Source organism: Capra hircus, chromosome 3 (assembly GCF_001704415.2).
Source record: "Capra hircus breed San Clemente chromosome 3, ASM170441v1, whole genome shotgun sequence".
Classification (NCBI taxonomy): Eukaryota; Metazoa; Chordata; class Mammalia; order Artiodactyla; family Bovidae; genus Capra; species Capra hircus.
Genome location: NC_030810.1, coordinates 73,384,970 through 73,410,272, shown reverse-complemented (window position 1 = coordinate 73,410,272; position 25,303 = coordinate 73,384,970). Strand labels below are relative to the sequence as shown.

Genomic DNA, 25,303 nt, shown 5'->3' with positions numbered 1-25,303 from the left:
CTTTTGGTGGTTAAGATCAAACCATCTGTGAGCCATGATTTTAGTGGCCCACATAACTGTCAACGAGATAACTTTGTATTTTTCTATGCAACTGCTTCCAATGCAGGAAACCCAGGTTCGATCCCTGGGTTGGGAAGATCCCCTGGAGAAGGAAATGGTAACCCACTCCAGTATTCTTGCCTGGAGAATCCCATGGACGGAGAAACCTGGTAGGCTACAGTCCATGGGTTCACAGAGTTGGACACGACTGAGCGACTTCACCTCACCTCACCTCATGCAACCTTAATTCTCAAAGATTTAGATAGCAGTTTAAAGTAGTGATGAACCAGGGTAAGCCTGAAAAACACAACAATGCTGTGTTCACATCAATGCCTACCCCCGACCCTCAGATTGGATCTGGTCAGAGTCTGGGTTTGACACTTGTAAGGCACCTGGCCTTACATGCAAACAGCTTCCATAGATTTTCCTCTCCAGGCTGCCAGGCCTGCCAAGATATAGCTGGATCCCACCATAAACATGGGTTACATTCCAGCTGTTACCCATAGTTGCATCCCAAAGTATTGCTATAACCCTGACACAGGACTGACTAACATACTTACAGAGTCAGAAAATTTCACCAGGGAGATGATATTGCAACTTGTTTCAAAGAAAATTTTGGAGAATTTAGGCAGAGAAAAAAGTGAAGGCAGAGTTAATGGCATGTGCAGAAACACAGAATTATGCAATCAGGGACTTAAGGCAAGTTATTAGGATGAGAATATAAGCAGAGGACAGAGGATGGGAAGAGATAGGGCTGGTAAGGGAAATTGGCATCAGATTGTGAAGGGCTTGTGGGCTCTTCCCAGGAACCTAGGTTTTAACAAATAGATGAATATCACTGAACACATTTTTAAGCAAGGAAGTTGATGTCATCAAAATTTTGTTGAATGAAAGTAACTCTGGTAGGAGCATATATAATAAATTAGAGTGGGACTTAGGTAAAGAGAACAAACAGAGTCAGCCAAGGTCAAGTGAGAGAAGATCTAATATTGGATTGTGTATACATGCTAAGTAGCTTTGGTCATGTCAGACTCTTTGTGATGCTATGAACAGTAGCCCACCAGGCTCCTCTTGATTCTCTAAGCAAGAATACTAGAGTGGGTTGCCATACCCTCCTCCAGGGGATCTTCTCAATCCAGAGAATGAACCCACGTTTTCTTCAGCTCCTGTATTGGACAGGCAGGTTCTTTATCACTAGTGCCACCTACAATGATGATGGTGGGAAAAAGATAGAAGGGTCTGACTTAATGGTCATTTCAAAAATAGACTAGAGCTGACAATGGCTCTGAGGGGTCATGGATAATAAGTTTCAAGGGTGACTACTCAAATTGTCTTCTTGGGAAACTGAGGGATTAACAATGGCATCAATTAAGATGAGTAACCCAAGAAGAGGCAGATCAGAGAAGGTGAAAAGAGAAGGGTCTTCAGGCTGTAATAATACAGACCAGAAGAAAAGTCTTATGTTACAGATGTAGCATTTAAGGTGGGAATTGTGGTCCTAGTAGGAGCTAGAAATCTTGCCATTCCTTCACTTTGTTGATGGAATTGAGTAGTGTTATGACAGACATGGCATAACAGAAGTTTGTACTAAGGATTTGGATCCATATTGAAAAGATAAGTGATCCTCAAAGTCACTGATCCTTGTCTGACATTTGCCCATTCTCTAGTGTCCATTAGCAGTGTGTTGGCATTCTCACACTGATACATACAGAGCTCTTTGCCTTTTCAGTCTCATTACACAAACACTGAATCACTGTCTATGCTCTAGAAATAAGAAACCAATGTTTTGGTTTGTGATTTAAAAAATTATTGTGTGTAAAGCAAAGAGAGGTTGGAATACTGAACTAGGAGTTGAAGAGTTTTTTGGCCCTTGTCCTGGTTCCTTAAGTTAGGTAACTTTTCTTTTTACCTTCTTTCTTTCTGTTTTTCTTTAAACTTTGGTTTTCTTGTCTAGAAAATGGTAATGGGGAGTGGTGGTGGCAGTTTTGGCTATGTTACAGAAATCAAATATAAGTATCAGCTGGGGTGATCCAGGGATGGTGGCTATAAACTCTGTTATGTTGCTATTTATTTAAAGCAGCAAATACCAGTAGCAGCAAATACTATCCAATGGAATTATGAGGTGTGTTGTGCAGAGTGCTCTGTGTTGCCTGGAGAAGAAACCCCTATCCAAGTCAATTCTGAGTAAAATAGGAAAGTGATTGAGAGCAGAGACCCTGGAGCACATTGTCCCAAGTACAAGTCCCATGATCATAGCCAAATTGTGGGAACTCTTTAAACATACTTTCATTATTGATAAAAAGAGAGATAGCAATTCTTCCTTCACAAAGTTGATATGATAAAGCAAATGATCTAAGTATTGAAGATATTGATTTATTCCCTCACACTTGGGTATAAGAAATGTCATATTATTTTTCTAAATAAAAATTAATCTCAGTCTACTAACAGTCATCCTCTAGAATACTGAGGCAGTCATTTTCCTTCTTATTTGTTCTTCTCTGCCTCTGGTCACAGATAAATGTTACCCAAGAGTCTGAGTCTAATTTTGTGGTGGCTGGAAAGAAGGAAAACCTTAACTCCCAAACTCACTGTAGTGTTATTTAGATGCTCAATGTTTAAGTCCACATGATCCATTCAAACATGAGCAGCCCTGCCATTTTTATGTCAGGCTTGGGTCTAGGAGTCTTTGCGATGGCTGGGAGCTTAAGCATTAACAACCCAAGGTACAGCATGCAACATTCCCCTCCTTCATCCTGAGACAGAGCTAGTAAATGTATAATACATTTCCTGACAGAGTAAAAACTGGGTTGGGTGGGGATCTTTATAATTTACAAAAACAAATGAAACCTCCACCCCCTTCACAGGTGTGGGGAATCTCTCCTTTCCTTGAATTCACAGTATTTGACCACTGTTATTCCATGCTTCCTCCACTCAATCTTTGGCATTTCTCATATCATTTTACCTCACAGAATATTTACAAACAGTACTGCTATCTCTTTCTGGGTGTGTAATTGAAAATATGTTCATTCCACTGTTGCCATACTGAGTCCCTGTTTGATTCATGCCAATTGCTTATCATACTGCTTGGAACAGGATAGGTGCTCAGTTAACAAGAGTTGTGATATTCAGCAGCGTGTTGTTCAGCCTCTATATGTTGGAATTTTTAATAGTTTTTCTCCTGTAATTGACATCTAATCTTACTGCATTGTGATCAGAAAAGATGCTTGGAATGATTTCAATGTTTTTGAATTTACCAAGGCTAGATTTATGGCCCAGGATGTGATCTATCTTGGAGAAGGATCCATGTGCACTTGAGAAAAAGTTGAAATTCATTGTTTTGGGGTGAAATGATCTATAGATATCAATTAGGTCTAACTTGTCTATTGTATCATTTAAAGTTTGTGTGTCCTTGTTAATTTTCTGTTTAGTTTATCTATCCATAGGTGTGAGTGGGGTACTAAAGTCCCTTGCTATTATTGTGTTATTGTTAATTTCCCATTTCATACTTGTTATCATTTGCCTTACATATTGTGGTGCTCCCATGTTGGGTGCATATATATTAATAGTTTTTATATCTTCTTCTTCAATTGAAAACACAACAACCCAAAACCTATGGGACACTGTAAAAGCAGTGCTAAGGGGAAGATTCATAGCAATACAGGTTTACCTCAAGAAACAAGAAAAAAGTCAAATAAATAACCTAACCTTACACCTAAAGCACTAGAAAAGGAAGAAATGAAGAATCCCATGGTTAGTAGAAGGAAAGAAAACTTAAAAATTAGGGCAGAAATAAATGCAAAAGAAACAAAAGGGACCATAGCAAAAATTAACAAAGCCAAAAGCTGGTTCTTTGAGAAGTTAAATAAAATTGACAAACCATTAGCCAAACTCATCAAGAAACAAAGGAAGAAGAATCAAATCAACAAAATTAGAAATGAAAATGGAGAAATCACAACAGACAACACAGAAATACAAAGGATCATAAGAGACTACTATCAGCAACTATATGCAATAAAATGGACAACTTGGAAGAAATGGACAAATTCTTAGAAAAGTACAGCTTTCCAAAACTGAACCAGGAAGAAATAGAAAATGTTAACAGACCCATCACAAACACAGAAATTGAAACTGTGATCATAAATCTTCCAGCAAACAAAAGCCCAGGACCAGACAGCTTCACAGTTGAATTCTTCCAAAACTTTAGAGAAGAGCTAACACCTATCCTACTCAAACTCTTCCAGAAAATTGCAGAGGAAGGTAAACTTCTAAACTCATTCTATGAGGCCGCCATCACCCTAACACCAAAACCATGCAAAGATGCCATTAAAAAAAAACAAGAAAACTGCAGGCCAATATCACTGATGAACATAGATGCAAAAATCCTTAACAAAACTCTAGCAAACAGAATACAACAACATATTAAAAATATCATACATCATAACAAAGTGGGCTTTATCCCAGGGATGCAAAGATTCTTCAATATTCACAAATCAATCAATGTAATACACCACATTAACAAATTGAAAGATAAAACCCATATGATTATTTCAATAGATACAGAGAAAGCCTTTGACAAAATTCAATATCCATTTATGATAAAAAAAAAACCCACCAGAAAGTAGGAATAGAAGGAACATACCTCAACATAATAAAAACTATATATGACAAATACACAGCAAACATTATCCAAAATGGCAAAAAATTGAAAGCATTTCCCCTAAAGTAACGAACAAGATAAAGGGGTCCACTCTCACCACTACTATTCAACATAGTTTTGGAAGTTTTGGCCACAGCAATGAGAGCAGAAAATAAATAAATAAATAAATAAATAAAAGGAATCCATATTGGAAGAGAAGTAAAACTCTCACTGTTTGCAGATGACATGATCCTCTGCATAGAAAACCCTAAAGACTCCACCAGAAAATTACTATAGCTAATCAATGAATATAGTAAATTTGCAGGATATAAAATTAACACACAGAAATCCCTTGCATTCCTATATGCTAACAATGAAAAAACAGAAAGAGAAATTAAGGAAACAATCTCATTCACCATTGCAATGAAAAGAATAAAATACTTAGGAATATATCTATCTAAAGAAACTAAAGACCTATATATAGAAAACTATAAAACACTGATGAAAGAAATCAAAGAGGACACAAATAGATGGAGAAATATACCATGTTCATGGATCTGAAGAATCAATATAGTGAAAATGAGTATACTACCCAAAGCAATCTATAGACTCAGTGAAATCCCTATCAAGCTACCAATGGTATTTTTCAGAGAACTAGAACAAATAATTTCATACAAATAATTTGTATGGAAATACAAAAAAAAAAAAAAAACAAACAAAAAAAAACGAATAGCCAAAGCAATCTTGAAAAAGAAGAATGGAATTGGAGGAATCAACCTGCCTGATTTCAGGCTCTACTACAAAGCTACAGTCATCAAGACAGTATGGTACTGGCACAAAGACAGAAATATAGATCAATGGAACAAAATAGAAAGCCCAGAAGTAAATCCACACACCTATGGACACCTTATCTTTGACAAAGGAGGCAAGAATATACAATGGAGAAAAGACAATCTCTTTAACAAGCGGTGCTGGGAAAACTGGTCAACCACTTGTAAAAGAATGAAACTAGGACACTTTCTAACACAATACATGAAATAAACTCAAAATAGATTAAAGATCTAAATGTAAGACCAGAAACTACAAAACCCCTAGAGGAAAATATAGGCAAAACACTCTCCGACATAAATCACAGCAGGATCCTCTATGACCCATCTCCCAGAGTATTGGAAATAAAAGCAAAAATAAACAAATGGGACCTAATTAAACTTAAAAGCTTCTGCACAACAAAGGAAACTATAAGCAAGGAGAAAAGACAGCCTTCAGAATGGGAGAAAATAATAGCAAATGAAGCAACTGACAAATAATTAATCTCAAAAATATACAAGCAACTCCTACAGCTCAATTCCAGAAAAACAAATGACCCAATCAAAAAATAGGCCAAAGAACTAAACAGACATTTCTCCAAAAAAGACATAGAGATGGCTAACAAACACATGAAAAGACGCTCAACATCACTCATTATCAAAGAAATGCAAATCAAAACCACAATGAGGTACAATTTCATGCCAGTCAGAATGGCTGTGATCCAAAAGTCTACAAGCAATAAATGCTGGAGAGGGTATGGAGAAAAGGGAACCCTCTTACACTGTTGGTGGGAATGCAAACTAGTACAGCCACTATGGAGAACAGTGTGGAGATTCCTTTAAAAACTGGAAATAGAAATGCTATATGATCCAGCAATCCCACTGCTGGGAAACCAGGATTGAAAGAGACACGTGTACCCCAATGTTCAGCGCATCACTGTTTATAGTAGCCAGGACATGGAAGCAACCTAGATGTCCATCAGTAGACGAATGGATAAGAAAACTGTGGTACATATACACAATGGAATGTTACTCAGCCATTAAAAAGAATACATTTGAATCAGTTCTAAGGAGGTGGATGAAACTGGAGCCTATTACATAGAGTGAAGTAAGCCAGAAAGAAAAACACCAATACAGTATACTAATGCATATATATGGAATTTAGAAAGATGGTAACGATAACCCCATATGTGAGACAGCAAAAGAGACACAGATGTATAGAACAGTCTTTTGGACTCTGTGGGAGAGGGTGAGGGAGGGATGATTTGGGAGAATGGCATTGAAACATGTATATTATCATATGTGAAATGGATCACCAATCCAGGTTTGATGTACGAGATAGGGTGCTTAAGGCTGGTACACTGGGATGACCCAGAGGGATGGGATGGGGAGGGAGGTGGGAAGGGGTTTCAGGATGGGGAACACATGTACACCCATGGTGGATTCATATCAATGTAAGGCAAAACAACTACAATATTGTAAAGTAATTAGCTCCAATTAAAATAAATAAATTCATATTTAAAGAAAAAACAAAACAACAACAACAAAAAAAAAACAAGAGTTTTGATAAATGACTTCTGTCTTCCTCAAACTCTATACTCCTACTCTGTGTCTCTGGAGGCAGATGCACTGAATGAGTTATTGGGTTCCATGCTCGGTCTCCTGGGTGGGTTCTGTCAGTAGAGGAGACTAGAGAGAAGAAGGGGAGTTAGGCTGAGGGATTTATTTCCCTGGCTCCTCCCCACAGAATTGTAGTGGACTGGCTACCTTGCTGTATGAAAGGGAACAACTCCTAACAGGTAGCCCAGGCTATAGAGCCTTTTCTCTCTGCCCTTGACTCTTCACGGTAGGCATGGTAACAGCTCCTACTCCTAGCCTTACTGCCCCTATCTTTTTATGCATTTCCTCAATATGATCCACACTGTTGGTAAATAGCTCCCACCTTCATTCTTCCTGATAGAATCCTGATTTTTTTGATCTTTAGGTCCTCAAGTGCTTCATGGCTTATTTTCTAAACTTAGAGGAATGTTGAAGCTAATCATGATAATTTCATCCCCATGCTAGCAAAAGACATGAACATGTGATAATATGCCAGTCAATGAAATAGAAGATGAAGTCTTCTGAGATCACCTTGGAAAGTTTTTCTTGACTTTAAAAAGGGATGCCTAATAGAAACACAGCATTTTTACCTATGAATATTGTTTTGTAAGGCTATGCTATTAATACTTGGTTTCATTGCAGCCATATAGTGATCATGAGCAAAATCCAAGAGAACAGCAGAGAAAACTGACATCACTGAGTTGCTGAATTAAGTCCAGAACAGCCTATTGCCAAACACTTGATCTGTGATGCAACTAATTTTTTTATAATTTAAATAACTTCTGTTGGAGTCTTATGTTACTAATAGCCAAAAAAAGTCTCAATTGATTAGTCCCTATCAGTGTGCACACTTGTTTACCATTAGTAAAAAGAATCTTGTTGAGAGAAAAATAATTATTCCAAGTGTTCAGTAGCTGCTATCTTTTTGCATTTCACTTACTGTAAAGGTAAGACCAAATAATAAGAGAAAACAAATCTGTATAAGATAAATATGTCTAGCAATATAAAGTTCTGTATCATCTGGGAATGGCACATGTTTGAAATGAAAGGAGTAGGAAGTGGGAAAATTTAAATTTTAACATATATTGAGAACAAACAGTAAAGTAGCATCTATAAGATTAAAGGAAAAAATGCCATTATACTTTCTTAAATTTTCAATTTTACTGAGCAAATTCTATAGCCTGAAAAGGAAAAACTATTTCCTTAGAAGTTAAATAAAGAATGGACAATTTTGAAGACTCAGGTAACCTGCAATAAAAGTCATTCTACCAATGACTAACTTGTAATTTTCCAAGTGCTTGAGAAAATTCAAGGCTCATTTTTATCATGATATAAATATTTGTTTAATATATTTTCTGCATGAAAAGAGAGGTAGAAGCTGCAAGTGATAAGTTTTCATTCTCAGATACAGGCAGAAATAATAAAGTCATACAGTTGGGTTTTCCAGGAAAGATCCTATTTCTAACATGGATTGATTCATTCAGTTCTATGTCAGTGACTCAAGTATTACAGAGTGTAAAGGCCATAAGTCATATGACTCATCCTTTCCATGGTTTATTTCCAGAAACTCTATTGGTTGCCCAGAAAGAACTATAGTGTTAAATCTCTTACTCTTCCCGAAGTTCTTTATGATTGATTTCCTTCTTTTCCTTCAGTGCATTTTCCTTGAAGAGAGAAAGCTTAGAACAGATACTGAGAGATAGCAAAGTTCTGCTATCGAAAACATTTATGTTTTGGTTGCCTTCTGTTTTCCTCCTCTTCACCCCTTATTTTCACTTTTAGGTGTCAACTCAGGTTCTGTCCTCCCACAAGCCTAGACCAAGGAGGAGAGCAAAGTACATTGACTCTAAGAAATAGCCACCTTTTCTACTATGACTCTGGTGCAAGATTGTTACTGATACTAAAGCAAAAACAAAGGATTACACATATTATCCAATGTTCCTGTGTAAATCCAAAAAGACATTATTATTGACTGGGTTCTATATCAAGTCAGGCAACTTATCCACAAATGGACTGAAGATAATAAACTTTGGGGGGCATCAGTATACCATACAACAATCTCACCATTCCCTACAGCCACGGAGAAATTCATTTACTTCACATAGGTGAGCCTTTCTCTTCCCTAGAGACCGTTTTGTTCATCTTAGCTCAATACACGATGAGATCCATTGTCAGCAGTAACAATTTGTACTATGTTCTTTTCCACTGGGCTCAAACTTAAAGCATCCCTGAGCGGAAAATAAATAGCAATAGCTATATCTCAGTTTTTACATGGGCATGGAGGGAGAAGGGAAGAATGAACTTAGAGAGAGTAAAACCTTTACCTGAAGTCATAAGTCCATCCAATCAATAAAAAGACAAGAAACTGAAGTCTGCCCTCAAAAACAAAACAAAACAAAAAACCCTAAGTCACTTATTTCCTAACAATTCTGTTTTTTTTATTATGTGGTAGGTAGATGATAATCTTTCCCTCCCTATAACTCACACAAAGAGTGAAGAGCCTTATTTTTGCTAAATTTTGAGATTGGCCTTGCCTGGCTCTCTATTCATGTTAGAGAAAAAGTCAAAGAACATTATTTTTCTATTAAAGCAAAGGTTTATACATTAACTCTGAACTTCAGGACACCACACAGAGCTGAAGATAGAAGTTGGAGTGACAGTGACACAGAAATGAAATGAATTGAAATTGCCAGTGACAATAAAGCAGGAAGCAGTGGTAGGCAGTAAAGTCTTGTCCCTGAAAATCTTACAGCATTGCTGATGGTGGAAGGAACAGTAAGTTAAGACAGTTATGGGCCTAAAAAAAAAAAAAAAGCAATAATGGTGAAGTCAGACCCAGTCTGTATGGATATTATTTGGTTTAAGACTGTGCAGAATGCATTTATGACTTTGGTTTAAAGAGAGAGAGAGAGAGAGAGAGAGAGAGACTGACCCTGATGCAGTGAAAATTTGAAATGGGATTAGAGGTCTTTGTTCTTGGATTGTTGCTAAGGACAGGGGAGCAACAGGAAAAGAATGTCCTGGCACTAAATAGGCATATGTGTGTGCAGTTCCATCCACTCAAAGCTTAGAATCAGCAGACGCTCGCATTTTCGGGCTATATTTGAAAAGCTCTAAAAAGAAATGGCACTCTGAGAGAATATATACATATGTTCCTGGTCTCACTGAGGGAGGTGACCTCCTCCATCTGGGAAACCTTGCATTATACTGGAATCTGGTTGTAGAATAAAGAACCTGGATAGACCTAGAGGGTTTTATGCTAAGTGAAATAAATTAGAGAAAGACAAATAATGTATGTCTTTTACATACAGAAAGACAAAAATTTGCTTATGTATGGAATCTAAAAAAGAAACAAAAACAAAAATAAATGAGCAAACATAACAAAACAGAAGCAGCTATGGATACAGAGGATAAACAGGTGGTTGCCCGAAGGGAGGGGATGGGTGGAGGTGAGAAATAGATGAGTGAGATTAAGAGATAACACCTTTAAGTTGCAAAATAAATGCTGCGGGTATGAAATGTACAATGTAGGGAATACAGTCAGTAACTATGGTGACATATCTTATTAGACTTAACATGGCAATCATTTTGAAGTGTATGTGCTGTGCCCTGCTTAGTCATTCAGTCATGTCTGACTCTTTGCGACCCTATGGATTGCAGTCCACCAGGCTCCTCTGTCAGTGGGGATTCTCCAGGCAAGAATATTGAAGCGGGATGCCATGCCCTCCTCCAGGAGATCTTCCCAACCCAGGGATCGAACCCAGGTCTCCTGCACTGCAGACAGATTCTTTACCATCTGAGCCACCAGGGAAGCCCTTGAAGTGTATAAATACATTGAATCACTATGTTGTGTAGCAGGAACTAACATAGTTTTGTAGGTCAGTTATACTTCAAAAACAATTTCATAGGAAGAGATCAGATTTGTAGTTAGAGGAGGGGGAGTGTGTGGGGGAGGGAGAGTTGGTTGAAGGAGTCAAAAGGTACAAACTTCCAGTTATAAGATAAATAAGTACTAGAGATGTAATGTACATGATAAATAAAATTAACCCTGCTGTATGTTACATATGAAAGTTAAGAGAGTAAATCCTAAGTGTTATCACAAGGAATATTTTTCTATTTCTTTAATTTGATATCTGTATGAGATGATGAATGTTCACTAATCTTATTGTGATAGTCATTTCATGATGTATGTGAGTCAAATCATTATGCTGCACACCTTTAACCTGCACATTATTGTGTGCTAAGTCACTTCAGTCATGTCTGCCTCTTTTGGGACCCTGTGGACTCTAGCCCACCAGGTTCCTCTGTCCATGGGATTCTCCAGATAAGAATACTGGAATGGGTTGCCATGCCCTTCTCCAGGGGATCTTCCTAACCCAGAGATTGAACCCAGGTCTCCCACATTGCAGGCAGATTCTTTACTGTCTGAGCCACAAGGAAAGCCTTGCAGCTCAGATGGTACAATGGTATATGTCAATTATATCTCAATAAACCTGAAAGAAAAAAAATTAAGATATCAAGACATCATGTGCATCCAGGTCTTGCCTCTGCCCCTTACTGTCTGTGTTATTCTGGGCATGTTATATTCTTTCTCTGATTTTTAATTTGCCATTTATGATATGGGATTATAATTATATTTAGTTTATAAGATTAGGGGGCTTGAATGAAATAATTTTAAGATGTTTTGTCAATATCAAGCACTATATAAATGCCTCAAATTGTACCTACTATGTTGAAGTTAATAAAGGGAACATAGTTTTCCCCCTTCTAAATATACATGGATAGTCTCACAGGCATTTTATATCAGTTGCTATCAGGGTCAGAGAAGGCAATGGCAACCCACTCCAGTACTCTTGCCTGGAAAATCCCATGGGCAGAGGAGCCTGGTAGGCTGCAGTCCATGGGGTCGCTAAGAGTCGGACACAACTGAGTGACTTCACTTTCACTTTTCACTTTCATGCATTGGAGAAGGAAATGGCAACCCACTCCAGTGTTTTTGCCTGGAGAATCCCAGGGACGGGGGAGCCTGATGGGTTGCCATCTACGGGGTCGCACAGGATTGGACACAACTGAAGCAACTTAGCAGCAGCAGCAGCAGCTAACAGGGTCTTGGACAAAATTGCAAAGGAGGAAAAATTTGCATCTTCCTAGTTTCCATGTGAAAACCTTATCCACTTGATTCTTCTTTCCTGTGTTATCCAGAGAACCAGATCAAAACAGAGGTGAAATGAGAGGATGGTGAAGTGAATGGGGCAAAGATTATGGCATGTAGGCTCAAGACCTTGGGTGTATAGAAATGCAAGAACTATTGTATAGTTTGAGACATGAAAAAAATAATTTTGGTCTAACTTCAGCTCAGCCCAGCTTACCTGGAGTTACTATATCACACATTTATTGTGAAGTAAGCATATTTTAACATGTTCGTATTATGTCCATTATATGCCTAGAATCTTAGAAGATCTTAAAAGGGTCTGGTGAGGATGGTAAAGAAAGACTTATTCAGTACAGCTTAACCAGCATTTGGGAGCTAAGTTAGCAAAGAAAATAGATATAAATGTTCAGCTAGAACAAGATGTGTATGTGTGTGTGTGTGTGTGTGTGTGTGTGTGTGTGTGTGTATGAGGGATGAAGTTAGCAATCATGACTCAGCAGTAGCTGGAGGACATTTTCAAAATTCACATATTTCTGTCTTTTTGCAGAACATACAGTGAAATGTGGGACATAACATTCCAGGATATGACAGTTTCTGCTTCTCGGTGTATTCCCAGCTTCAGCAAAGGTCCTAGCTAGGTTCCTCTGTCCATGGAATTCTCCAGGCAAGAATACTGGAGCGGGTTGCAGTTTTCTTCTCCAGTGGATCTTCCTGACCCAGGGATCAAATCTGGATCTCCTGCATTGCAGGCAGGTTCTTTACCATCTGAGCCACCAAGGAAGCTCCAGCCTATATTAGGCACTCAATAAATATAGAGCAAATAAATGAAAGAGTTATCTAAGTCAGGGAGTACCCACTGATGCCAGATGAAAGCAAGGAGAGAATAGTGTTGGAGTGTCTTGAATCAGGTATTAGACAGTGACTGGACTGAACGTTACCCTGACTTAGGTGATGTAGCAGAAGAAATCAAATTTCCACAAGGGATGCTAAATAATAATAATATCATCAGTAATGAAATGAGTTTACTGTCTTCCAGGTGTTATAGAACGTGGATGTTCATTATCACATTAGCGTTCCACTGTAGCCACTATCACCATTGCTGTTTTATGGACAGAGACAGAGAAGTTACTTTTTTTTTTTTTTTACCTAATCCCAGTATTTGGCCAGACTGAGACTGAAACTCAAGGTGTTCAAGCTTCAGAACCTAGAACTCTTAATGATTACACTGTAGGAATCCTCAAGGGACCCAGCAAGAGGAAAAGAGCCCCAATATGAAGGAGCTCAGGTGGAGTCCTGGTAATTAAGGCAGGAAATTGATCTGAAGAGACGATAACAGAAACCAGTTTCCTTGAATAAGAGGTTAAGGTGGAGGTTAAGGTATGGGAGCAAGAAAGGAGCCTGGTTTCTTGACCTGGGACATGGGACCTAGACTGGGCTAGAGCAGGACTGGGATGGTTCCCAAGTTCAGACTGGAGGTCCTAGCTTGGAGAATAGAGTCACCAGCTAGAGAGAGAAAGAAGCACTGGATCCCACAGTCCATGGAATGTAGCCTGCCAGGCTTCTTTGTCAATGGAATTTTCCAGGCAAGAATACTGGAGTGGGTTGCCATGTCCTCCTCTAGGAGATCTTCCCCACCCAAGGACTGAACTCACGCCTTTTATGTCTCCTGCATTGGCAGGTGGGTTCTTTACCAGTAGCACCAGTTACAGGCAGTCAGAGAGAGGGAAAAACTAGAGTAGATTTCTCAAGAGCCAAAAAGGACAGAAGTATACTGTTTCAAAATGCTTGGAGAACTTGCTAGTGGCCTAAAATTGAATTATCAGCTGAACTATTATTAAAAAAATAATCAGGATGTTTTCAGATGAACAAAAATGAGTTTATCACCAACAGAGTTGGTATACTGCACCAAAGACATTTCTAAAAGACTCCAAGAAGATGGAAATAGACCCCAGAATGAAGGTTTTTTAAACCAAAGATTAAGAAATTTAAGGCCTGCCATCTAAATACAGCCTGTAGCCTGATTTTATAAGTTCTTAGAGCTAAGAATTTTTTTTTGAAAACAGTTTAAAAATAATTTTATTTATTTATTCATCTACACTTGGCTGTGCTGAGTCTTCCTTAGTGCTCAGGCTTCTTTCTGGTCGTGGTGAGTAGGGACTACCTTCTAGTTGTACTTCTCGGCCTCTCACTGCAGCGGCTTCTCCCTTGCAGCACTGGCTCCAGGGTGCTTGGGCTTCAGTAGCCGCGGCACGTGGGCCCGGCTGTTTCTGCTCCTGGGCCCTAGAGCATGGGCTCAGTATCGTGGTGAGCATGAGCGCAGGTTGCTACATGGCTTGTGGGCTCTTCCTGAATCAGGGATTGGACCCGTGTCTTCTGCATTGGCGGATGGATTCTTCACCACTGAGCAGTCAGGCAAGCCCCATGTTTTTTTTCTTTTTTAAAGTAGATTTATAACAGGTTTAGATTTACAGAAAAATTGAGCAGAGAGTACACAGGTCCCATGTACACTACTCTTCCCCACTTTCATTCCAGTTTCCTTTACTACTAACATCTTGCAATAGTAGGTTACATATGTCGAGACTGATAAATAAATATTGATGTATTATGTATGCATACATACATATAAACATAAGTACACACACACATATTAGTAGGTGCACACCTTCGCAGTACACGCACGCCCACGTTACTGATTGTTATGTCTTCTTCGAAAATAGATCCCTGTTTATTCCTGGTATGGTAGTTTCCTTTGAGGACAGGGTTTTGTTATGCAGAACAGAAGGCTCTGAGTATACTTCAACATTGCTACTTTTCTCTTCCTCCTTTCCAGAACAAGAGGGAATTTTTCCTCAGTTATGAGCTCTTGGAACTGGAACTCATGAAAGTACAGGGAACTCCCTATGATGGGCCCTTTAGGAGTTTTAAGCCTCAAGCTAGTCCACACTCAGCCTTCAGCAACTGATCGATTGTTCCTACCAATTACTGGCTCCAGCTCCTGTTAAGTTTTGCATGTGTGCTTGTTAATTCACTTTAGTCATGCCTGAATCTTTGCGACCCTGTGGCCTGTAACCCTCCATGCTCCTCTGTCCATGGGATTCTCCAGGCAAGAATAATGGAGTGGGTTGCCATATGCTATTCCAGGGAATCTTCCCCACCCAGGGATTGAATCTGCATCTCTTATATTTCCTGTATTGGCAGGCGTATTTTTTACCACTATCACCACCTGGGAAGCCCACAAGCAGTGTAGTATAAAGCCACTAATATTATACATGAGGACTAGTTACAAAAGATAGTTTTATCTTACCTAAATGCTTACAATTTTCTCACCACTGGTGGAGGAAAATAGTATGTAAAAATTCCTGATGGATTCAAAAGCAAACAGGAAAGGTAAAAAATAAAATGAAGCAAAGAAAAAGCAGAATAAATACAAAGTAGAAGAACTAATTAAAAATATACTAGTGATCACAATAAATGTCAGTAGAGTAAACGTGCAAATCAAAATAAGGATGTTTTCAAATTAGGATAAATAAAATCTATCTATCTATCTATCTATATATATATATATATACTTTTTTCAAAACACAACCTTAAACATTTTAAACATATAATAATGAAAAGTTAAAGGATAAATATTAGGCAAATACTGAACAAAGTAATCTGGCATAGCTTTGTAAATATATCCACCTCTCTCTATATATTAGACAAAATTGACTTCAAAGTAAAAATATGTTTGGGAGATAAAGAATGTTAATGTTTAATAATAGGTAAGATTCTTACAGATAAATCTAAATTTATAAGCACCCAATTCTATAATCTTTATATATATTTTAATGCATATGTAGCAAAACTGACAGAATTTTAAAGAGAAATTCATCCATGAACATTCATAATAGGAAATTTTAAACTCATTTATAATGCTTGATAGAGACAGCAGACAGAACCACTGAGGATTTTAACAACGTAATTAGCAAGTCTGACATAATGAGAATATCTACAACTCTGTAATAGAGAGGAACAAGTCTGACTCCATATTAAATTTGTTTCTTTTACCTAAACTTTTGTATTTTATTGCTTTGCTACAAATTAATTACTAAAGGGATGTTGCTTATAACAAAGTATACACACAAGCGCATCTCTAGGAACCCTGCCTCCCATGCCTGAACTAAAATACCTCTGTTCAGCTCACAGGAAACATCCTGACCAGGCCCACCTATGAATGGCTATAGGAAAGAAGCAATTACATATCTCTTCCAGTGTCTGGGCAAAACCAGGAAATGTTTGCAATGACTTATTGCTTTTTTTACTTTACATCCTCATCTCCCCGCGCTTTGTTCTATGAAAGAAACTAGCATACAAACTTCAGGAAGATAGTTCTTTGGGACACCAGTCTACCATCTTCTTGGTTTGCTGGGTTTCTGATTAAGGTTGTTATTTCTTGACCCAACAACTCATCTCTCCATTTATTGACCTGTTATTTGGCGAGCAGTCCAAGCTTGGACTGAGTATCCAACAATTAGAGAGTGTACATTCTTCACAAATATGCATGGAACATATATAAGAAATTTCTGCATTCTACATAATTAAGCAGGTTCTTGCAAAAAAAGAAAATACAAAGAATTGTTGTCAAACAGGTGATCTTTTCTGTATGAAATGTATTTACTTTAGAAATTGTTAAAATGCTAATTTGAATGGAGGTTCATGACATTGTATAGGAGACAGGAATCAAGACCATCCCCAAGAAAAAGAAATGTGAAAAAGCAAAATGGCTGTCTGAGGAGGCCTTACAAATAGCTGTGAAAAGAAGGGAAGTGAAAAGCAAAGGAGAAAAGGAAAGATATAAGCATCTGAATGCAGAGTTCCAAAGAATAGCAAGGAGAGATAAGAAAGCCTTCCTCAGCAATCAATGCAAAGAAATAGAGGAAAACAATAGAATGGGAAAGCCTAGGGTTCTCTTCAAGAAAATTAGAGATACCAAGGGAACATTTCATGCAAAGGTAGGCCCAATAAAGGGCAGAAATGGTAGGGACCTAACTGAAGCAGAAGATATTAAGAAGAGGTGGCAAGAATACACAGAAGAATTGCACAAAAAAGATCTTAATGACCTTTTTATCTTCACAAAAAGGATAATCACGATGGTGTGATCACTCACCTAGAGCCAGATATCCTGGAATGTGAAGTCAAGTGGGCCGTAGAAAGCATCACTGCAAACAAAGCTAGTGGAGGTGATGGAATTCCAGTTGAGCTATTTCAAATCCTGAAAGATAATGCTATGAAAGTGCTGCACTCAATATGCCAGCAAATTTGGAAAACTCAGCAGTGGCCACAGGACTGGAAAAGGTCCGTTTTCATTCCAATCCCAAAGAAAGGCAATGCCAAAGAATGCTCAAACTACCACACAATTGCACTCATTTCACACGCTAGTAAAGTAATGCTCAAAATTCTCCAAGCCAGGCTTCAGCAATACGTGAACTGTGAACTTCCAGATGTTCAAGGCAGAGGAACCAGAGATCAAATTGCCAACATCCGCTGGATCATGGAAAAAGCAAGAGAGTTCCAGAAAAACATCTATTTCTGCTTTATTGACTATGCCAAAGCCTTTGACTGTGTGGATCATAATAAACTGTGGAAAATTCTGAAAGAGATGGGTATATCAGACCACCTGACCTGCCTCTTGAGAAACCTATATGCAGGTCAGGAAGCAACAGTTAGAACTGGACATGGAACAACAGACTGGTTTCAAGTAGGAAAAGGGGTACGCCAAGGCTGTATATTGTAACCCTGCTTATTTAACTTATATGCAGAGTACCTCATGAGAAACACTGGGCTGGAAGAAGCACAAGCTGGAATTAAGATTGCCAGGAGAAATATCAGTAACCTCAGATATGCAGATGATACCACCCTTATGGCAGAAGGTGAAGACCAACTAAAGAGCCTCTTGATGAAATTGAAATTGGAGAGTGAAAACGTTGGCTTCAAGCTCAACATTCAGAAAACGAAGATCATGGCATCTGGTCCCATCACTTCATGGGAAGTAGATGGGGAAACAGTGACTGACTATTTTTCTGGGCTCCAAAATCACTGTAGACGGTGACTGCAGCCATGAAAGTAAAAGACACTTACTCCTTGGAAGGAAAGTTATGACCAACCTAGACAGCATATTAAAAAGCAGAGACATTACTTTGTCAACAAAGGTCCGTCTAGTCAAGGCTATGGTTTTTCCAGTTGTCATGTATGGATGTGAGAGTTGGAGTATAAAGCCTTGTGCTGAAGAATTGGTGCTTTTGAACTGTGGTGTTGGAGAAGACTCTTGAGAATCCCTTAGACTGCAAAGTAACCTAACCAGTCCATCCTAAATATCAGTCCTGGGTGTTCATTGGTAGGACTGATGTTGAAGCTGAAACTCCAATACTTTGGCCACCTGATGTGAAGAGTTGACTCATTTGAAAAGACTCTGATGCTGGAAAGATTGAGGGCAGGAGGAGAAGGGGATGACAGAGGCTGAGATGGTTGGATGGCATCACCAACTCAATGGACATGGATTTGGGTGGACTCCGGGAGTTGGTGATGGACAGGGAGGCCTGGCATGCTGTGGTTCATGGGGTCGCAAAGAGTTGGACACAACTGAGTGATCAGACTAAACTGAACTTGGAAATTATAATAAAAGACACTTTCAAATGATGTTTGTTTCGAAACAGGAATAATGATGAACATTAGAAAATATCTAGGATTGAAAATTGATGAAATATCCATTACTTAAAATAATTTTAACATTCTTATTTGTTGTTGTTGTTCAGTGGTAAGTTGTGTCCAACTCTTTGTGACCCCATGAACTAAAGCACACCAGGCTTCCCTGTCCTGCACCATCTCCTGGAATTTGCTCAGACTCATGTCCGTTGAATCAGTGATGCCATTCAACCATCTCATCCTCTGCTGCTCCTTTCTCCTCCTGCCTTTAACACTCTTATTACTTATAAAGTTTGAAAAGTGATGACCTAAGTATTCAACTCAAAGCAGTTAGAAAAAGAACAGCGCAATAAAAAGAAAGGAAGTTGGAAGAATGAAATAATAAGAGGATAAATTAATTGAATAGAAAAAACAATAGAGAGGATCCACAGAGCCAAACACTCATTTTTTGAAAAATCTAATAAAATAGACACCTTCTGGCAAGACTGAGCAAGAAAGAAAGAGAGAGAATCCATCCAAGAAGCACATGAACAGAGAAAAAGTCCTAACCATGTAAATAGAAAGAAAAGATATTTTTAAAAAGATCTTATGTTATTAAGTTTGAAAACTTAAGACAAACTGTTCAGTTTTCTAGAGAAATGTAACTAGCCAATAGTGATTCAGAAGAATTAAAATCCTGACTAATCCTCAGTGATAAAAAAAAGAATCAATAATTAATATCTAAGCCTCACCCTCTCCACCGCTACCAAAACTGGATATCTGAGCCAGTGAAATAAAAAATTCCAATCAAAACCTTGTTGTTTTTTTTTTTAACCTACATGGAACTTGACAGGATGATTATAAAGCATGTATATGGAAATCTCAAAGATGAAAATATCCACAATAATTTGGAAGATGCACAATACAAGGAGATCTCCTTCCATATAAAAATACTTAATATAAGCTATAAAACTATAAACAATAATGGCAGTATGCATTGTTCTGGGAAAGATAAATATACTAATGGAATTGAACAGAGACTTGAAATAGATCAGTGTTTGAATGGAAAGCTTATATATGGCAGAGGAACCAGTGCCTACCAGTGGAGGATAGGCTATTGATTAAATAATATTCAGACATTTTATTATTAATATAGCAAAAGGAAAAGGTCTCTAATGAAAGCCCACAATTAATTTTGTGTGGATTAAAGATCGAAATATGATGATAGCAACAGATTAAAATGTATGGAAGAACTGTAAGACACTATCTTTATAATTTCAAAAGAGGAAGCTGGTAGGGCTATAGTAAACAAAGAGTCTTTGATTTTTAGTGGCTGAGTCCTTTCCAGGAAATAAGAGAAGTCTAATTTTTGTATCTGGCTAGGATCTTAAGTCAAGAGATCACTTTTCTGGTCTCCAAACTCTATTTAATTGAAGTTTCTGTTTATTAGTTTTTTTACATATGATTTCTGACCTTGGTTAAACTATGCTAGGCTAAGAACACACAGAACAACTGTACAAAAAAGATCTTCATGACCCAGACAATCACGATGGTTTGATCACTCACCTAGAGCCAGATATCCTGGAATGTGAAGTCAAGTGGGCCTTAGAAAGCATTGCTATGAACAAAGCTAGTGGAGGTGATGGAATGCCAGTTGAGCTATTTCAAATCTTGAAAGATGATGCTGTGAAAGTGCTGCCCTCAATATGCCAGCAAATTTGGAAAACTCAGCCGTGGCCGCAGGACTGGAAAAGGTCCGTTTTCATTCAAATCCCAAGGAAAGGCAATGCCAAAGAATGCTCAAACTACCGCACAATTGCACTCATCTCACAAGCTTGTAAAGTAATGCTCAAAATTCTCCAAGCCAGGCTTCAGCAATACGTGAACTGTGAACTTCCAGATGTTCAAGCTGGATTTAGAAAAGGCAGAAGAACCAGAGACCAAATTGCCAACATCCACTGGATCATGGAAAAAGCAAGAGAGTTCCAGAAAAACATTTATTTCTGCTTTATTGACTATGCCAAAGCCTTTGACTGTGTGGATCATAATAAACTGTGGAAAATTCTGAAAGAGATGGGCATACCAGACCACCTGACCTGCCTCTTGAGAAACCTATATGCGGGTCAGGAAGAAGCATAAGCTGGAATCAAGATTGCTGGGAGAAATATAAATAACCTCAGATATGCAGATGACACCACCCTTATGGCAGAAAGTGAAGAGGAACTAAAAAACTTCTTGATGAAAGTGAAAGACAATGAAAAAGTTGGCTTAAAGCTCAACATTCAGAAAACGAAGATCATGGCATCTGGTCCCATCACTTCACAGCAAATAGATGGGGAAACAGTGGAAACAGTGTCAGACTTTCTTTTGGGGGCTCCAAAATCAGTGGAGATGATGATTGCAGCCATGAAATTAAAAACACTTAGTCTTTGGAAGGAAAGTTATGACCAACCTAGATAGCATATTACAAAGCAGAGACATTTCTTTGCCAACAAAGGTCCATCTAGTCAAGGCTATGGTTTTTCCTGTGGTCATGTATGGATGTGAGAGTTGGACTGTGAAGAAAGCTGGGCACTGAAGAATTGATGCTTTTGAACTGTGGTGTTGGAGAAGACTCTTGAGAGTCCCTTGGACTGCAAGGACATCCAACCAGTCCATTGTAAAGGAGATAAATCCTGGGTGTTCATTGGAAGGACTGATGCTAAGCTGAAACTCTAATACTTTGGCCACCTCATGCAAACAGATGACTTATTGGAAAAGACTCTGATGCTGGTAGGGATTGGGGGCAAAAGGAGAAGGGGACAACAGAGGATGAGATGGCTCAATGGCATCACCGACTTAATGGACATGAGCTTGAGTGAACTCTGGGAGTCGGTGATGGACAGGGAGGCATGGCGTGCTGCGATTCATCGAGTCGCAAACAGTCGGACACGACTGAACTGAACTGAAGCTAAGATATGATTTTTCTTATACTAGGTGTATTAAATGCATTTCGACTTTGATATTGTCAATGTATGATGCATGAGATATAATCCCATTACAAAATAAGGAATATTTGTTAATCTTGTCACAGGGATTGAAATAGTGTTGTTTAGTTAGTAAGTTATGTTTGACTCTTTTGCGACCCCAATCACTAAAGCTCACCGATTACCCAGACAAGAATACTGGAGTTGGTTGCCATTTCCTTCTCCAGAAGAGCTTCCTGACCCAGGGATTGAACACACATCTCCGACATTGTCAGGCAGGTTCTTTGTCATCTAGCCACCAGGGAAACCAACAAATGTTCAGGCCAGTGAAAGGAAACTGATGTATAACAGCTACTGTAAGAGGATTCTCACTTCCCTGAGGATGAAGAACTGCTGCAAACATTCTGCTGAAACTGTCAGAAGAACCTCGAACTCCCAGAGGGCTACCAGGGCAGAGAAGGGATGTGGCCACCAGAGGGCCAGAGTAGAGAGGAGATGAGAAAGAAGATCCTTGGAGAGTTCATCTGAGGTGTGAGAGTGAGACTTATTCTGACTTTTCAGTTACTTAAGTCAGTAATCCTCTTTGTTGTTTAAATAATTCTGAGTTTAGAGGCTTTTATTTTATTTTCACCTGTTACTGAAACATTTCTACCACAAATACTGCATAGATATTTTGACCTGAGAGACTGAAGAGGGAAAGATATCGTGACTATTATTCAAAGGTTCTTTGATTTCAAGGAACAGAAAGATACAATTGCAGAATGAGAATTAGCAGACAGATCTGTAGAAATGGAACCAAACTACTAGGAAAAAAACAAGACCTTTTCACCTTACTCCGTAGGACCTCCAGTTTCTGTCGTCTCTGTTTCTTGCTTGCACATAAACTCATCTCCTGTCTCTTGACAGGTCTATTTCATCTTTGGTACTTAAATTCAATAGATTTAGTTGTATACTGTGATCTGTCTTTCTCCAAACCCTTCTCTACAAACAGTTCCTTCTCCAGTGTTCTCTTTCTTATTGTTGAATCAACTATCTATCTTGTTTACTAATCAGAAAACATAAAATCATTTTTCTCACCTTCCCCTTATCTTTAAGTAACCGACATTCAATACGTTATGAAGCTGCCTCCAAAATAATTGTCAAATTAATTTGTTTCTATGTCATTACTAGCAGTACTTCAGCCCAGCACTTATCATCTGGAGTCTTATCTGTTGCAATTGCTTCCTTTCCATTCTAATCTCCTCTCTTTGTACTCTCCAATCCATTTTCCACATTGCTGTGGTTCTTCAGTTGCTCAGTCATATCCAACTCTGCAGTTCCACGGACTGCAACATGCCAGGCTTCCCTGTCCTTTACTATCTCCTGGAGTTTGCTCAGACTCATGTCCATTGAGTTGATGATGCCCTCCAAACATTTCATCCTCTGTTGTCCCCTTCTCCTGCCCTCAGTCTTTCCCAACATCAGGGTCTTTTCCTGTGAGTCAGGTCTTCTCATCAGGTTGCCAAAATATAGGAGCTTCAGCTTCAGCATCAGTCTTTCCAATGAATATTCAGGATTAACTTCATTTAGGATTGATTGGTCTGATCTCTTTGCAGTCCAAGGGACTCTCAAGAGTCTTCTCCAGCACCACAGCTCAAAGCATCAATTCTTCAGTCCTCAGCCTTTATGGTCCAACTCTCACATCCATACATGGCTACTGGAAAAACCATGGTTTGACTATAGAGACCTTTGTTGACAAAGCGATGTCTCTGCTTTTTAATATGCTGTCTAGGTTTGTCATAGCTTTTCTTCCAAGGAGCAAGCATCTTTTAATTTTGTGGCTGCAGTCCAGTGATTTTTGGAGCCCAAGAAAACAAAGTGTGTCACTGTTTCCCATTTTCTCCCATCTATTTGCCATGAAGAGATGGATCAAGATACTATGATCTTAGTTTGAATTTTAAGCCAGCTTTCTCACTTTCCTTTCTCCTTCATATAGAGGCTCTTTGGTTTCTCTTCACTTTCTGCCATTAGGGTGGTGGCATCTGCATCTGCATATCTGAAGTTCTTGATATTTCTCCTGTCAGTCTTGATTCCAGTTTGAGCTTCATCCAGCTCAGCATTTTTCATGATGTACCCTGCATAGACATTAAATAAGCAGGGTGACAATACACAGCCTTGATGTACTCCTTGCCCAGTTCTGACCCATTCTGTTGTTCAAATTTCCACTTTGTTGTGATCCACACAAAGTCTTTAGTGTAGTCAGTGAAGCCGAAGTAGGTGTTTTTCAGGAATTCCCTGGCTTTTTCGATGATGCAGAGGGAGCTGGCAATTAGATCTTTGGTTCCTCTGCCTTTGCTAAATCCAACTTGTCATTTGGAAGTTTTTGGTTCATGTACTATTGAAGCCTAGCTTGAAGGATTTTTAGTACTGCTTTGCTAGCTTGTGAAATGAGTGCAACTGTGCAGTAGTTCGAACATTCTTTGGCATTGCCCTTCTTTAGGATTGGGGTGAAAAGTGACCTTTTCCAGTCCTGTGGCCACTGCTGAGTTTCCCAAATTTGCTGGCATATTGAGTGCAACACTTTCACAGCATCATTTTTTAGAATTTGAAACAGCTCAACTGGAATTCCATCACCTCCGCTAGTAGTTTTGTTTGAGTAATGCTTCCTAAAGCCCACTTAGCTTCACACTCCAGCAAGTCTGGCTCTAGGTGAGTGACATGGTTATCTATCATGGTTATCTGGGTCATTAAGACCTTTTTTGTATAGTTCTTCCGTGTATTCTTGCAACCTTTTCTCACACTCTTTTGCTTGTTAGGTCCTTGCTACTTCTGTCCATTATTGTGCCCATCTTTGCATAAAATATTTCCTTGGTATCTCTACTTTTCTTGAAGAGATCTCTAGTCTTTCCCATTCTATTGTTTTCTTCTATTTCTTTGCATTGTTCACTTAAGAAGGTTTTCTTATCTCTCCTTGCCATTCTTTGGAACATTGCATTCAGGTGGGTTTATCTTTCCCTTTCTCCTTTACCTTTAGCTTCTCTTCTTTTCTTAGCTATTTGTAAGGCCTCCTCAGACAACCATTTCACCTTCTTGCATTTCTTTTTCTTGCTAAAATTGCTATAGTGAGTTGGCTTTTAAAGACCGATCCCTGTTTTCTGGATGAGATATGCCAGCAGTGTCATTCAACATTATAAACGTTGACTCTTGAAACCATCAGTGTTCTGCAATGCTCAGTTCAGTTCAGTTCAGTCACTCAGTCATGTTTGACTCTTTGTGACCCCATGAATCGCAGCAAACCAGGCCTCCCGGTCCATCACCAACTCTCGGAGTTCACTCAAACTCACGTCCATCGAGTCTGTGATGCCATCCAGCCATCTCATCCTCTGTCATCCCCTTCTCCTCCTGCCCCCAATCCCTCCCAGCATCAGAGTCTTTTCCAACGAGTCAACTCTTCGCATGAGGT

At 38.8% G+C, this 25,303-nt stretch overlaps 1 pseudogene; it reads right to left on the bottom strand.

The window, feature by feature from the left end:
• Positions 1-25,303, bottom strand: part of LOC102173550 — a 56,515-nt pseudogene that overhangs the window by 29,525 nt on the left and 1,687 nt on the right.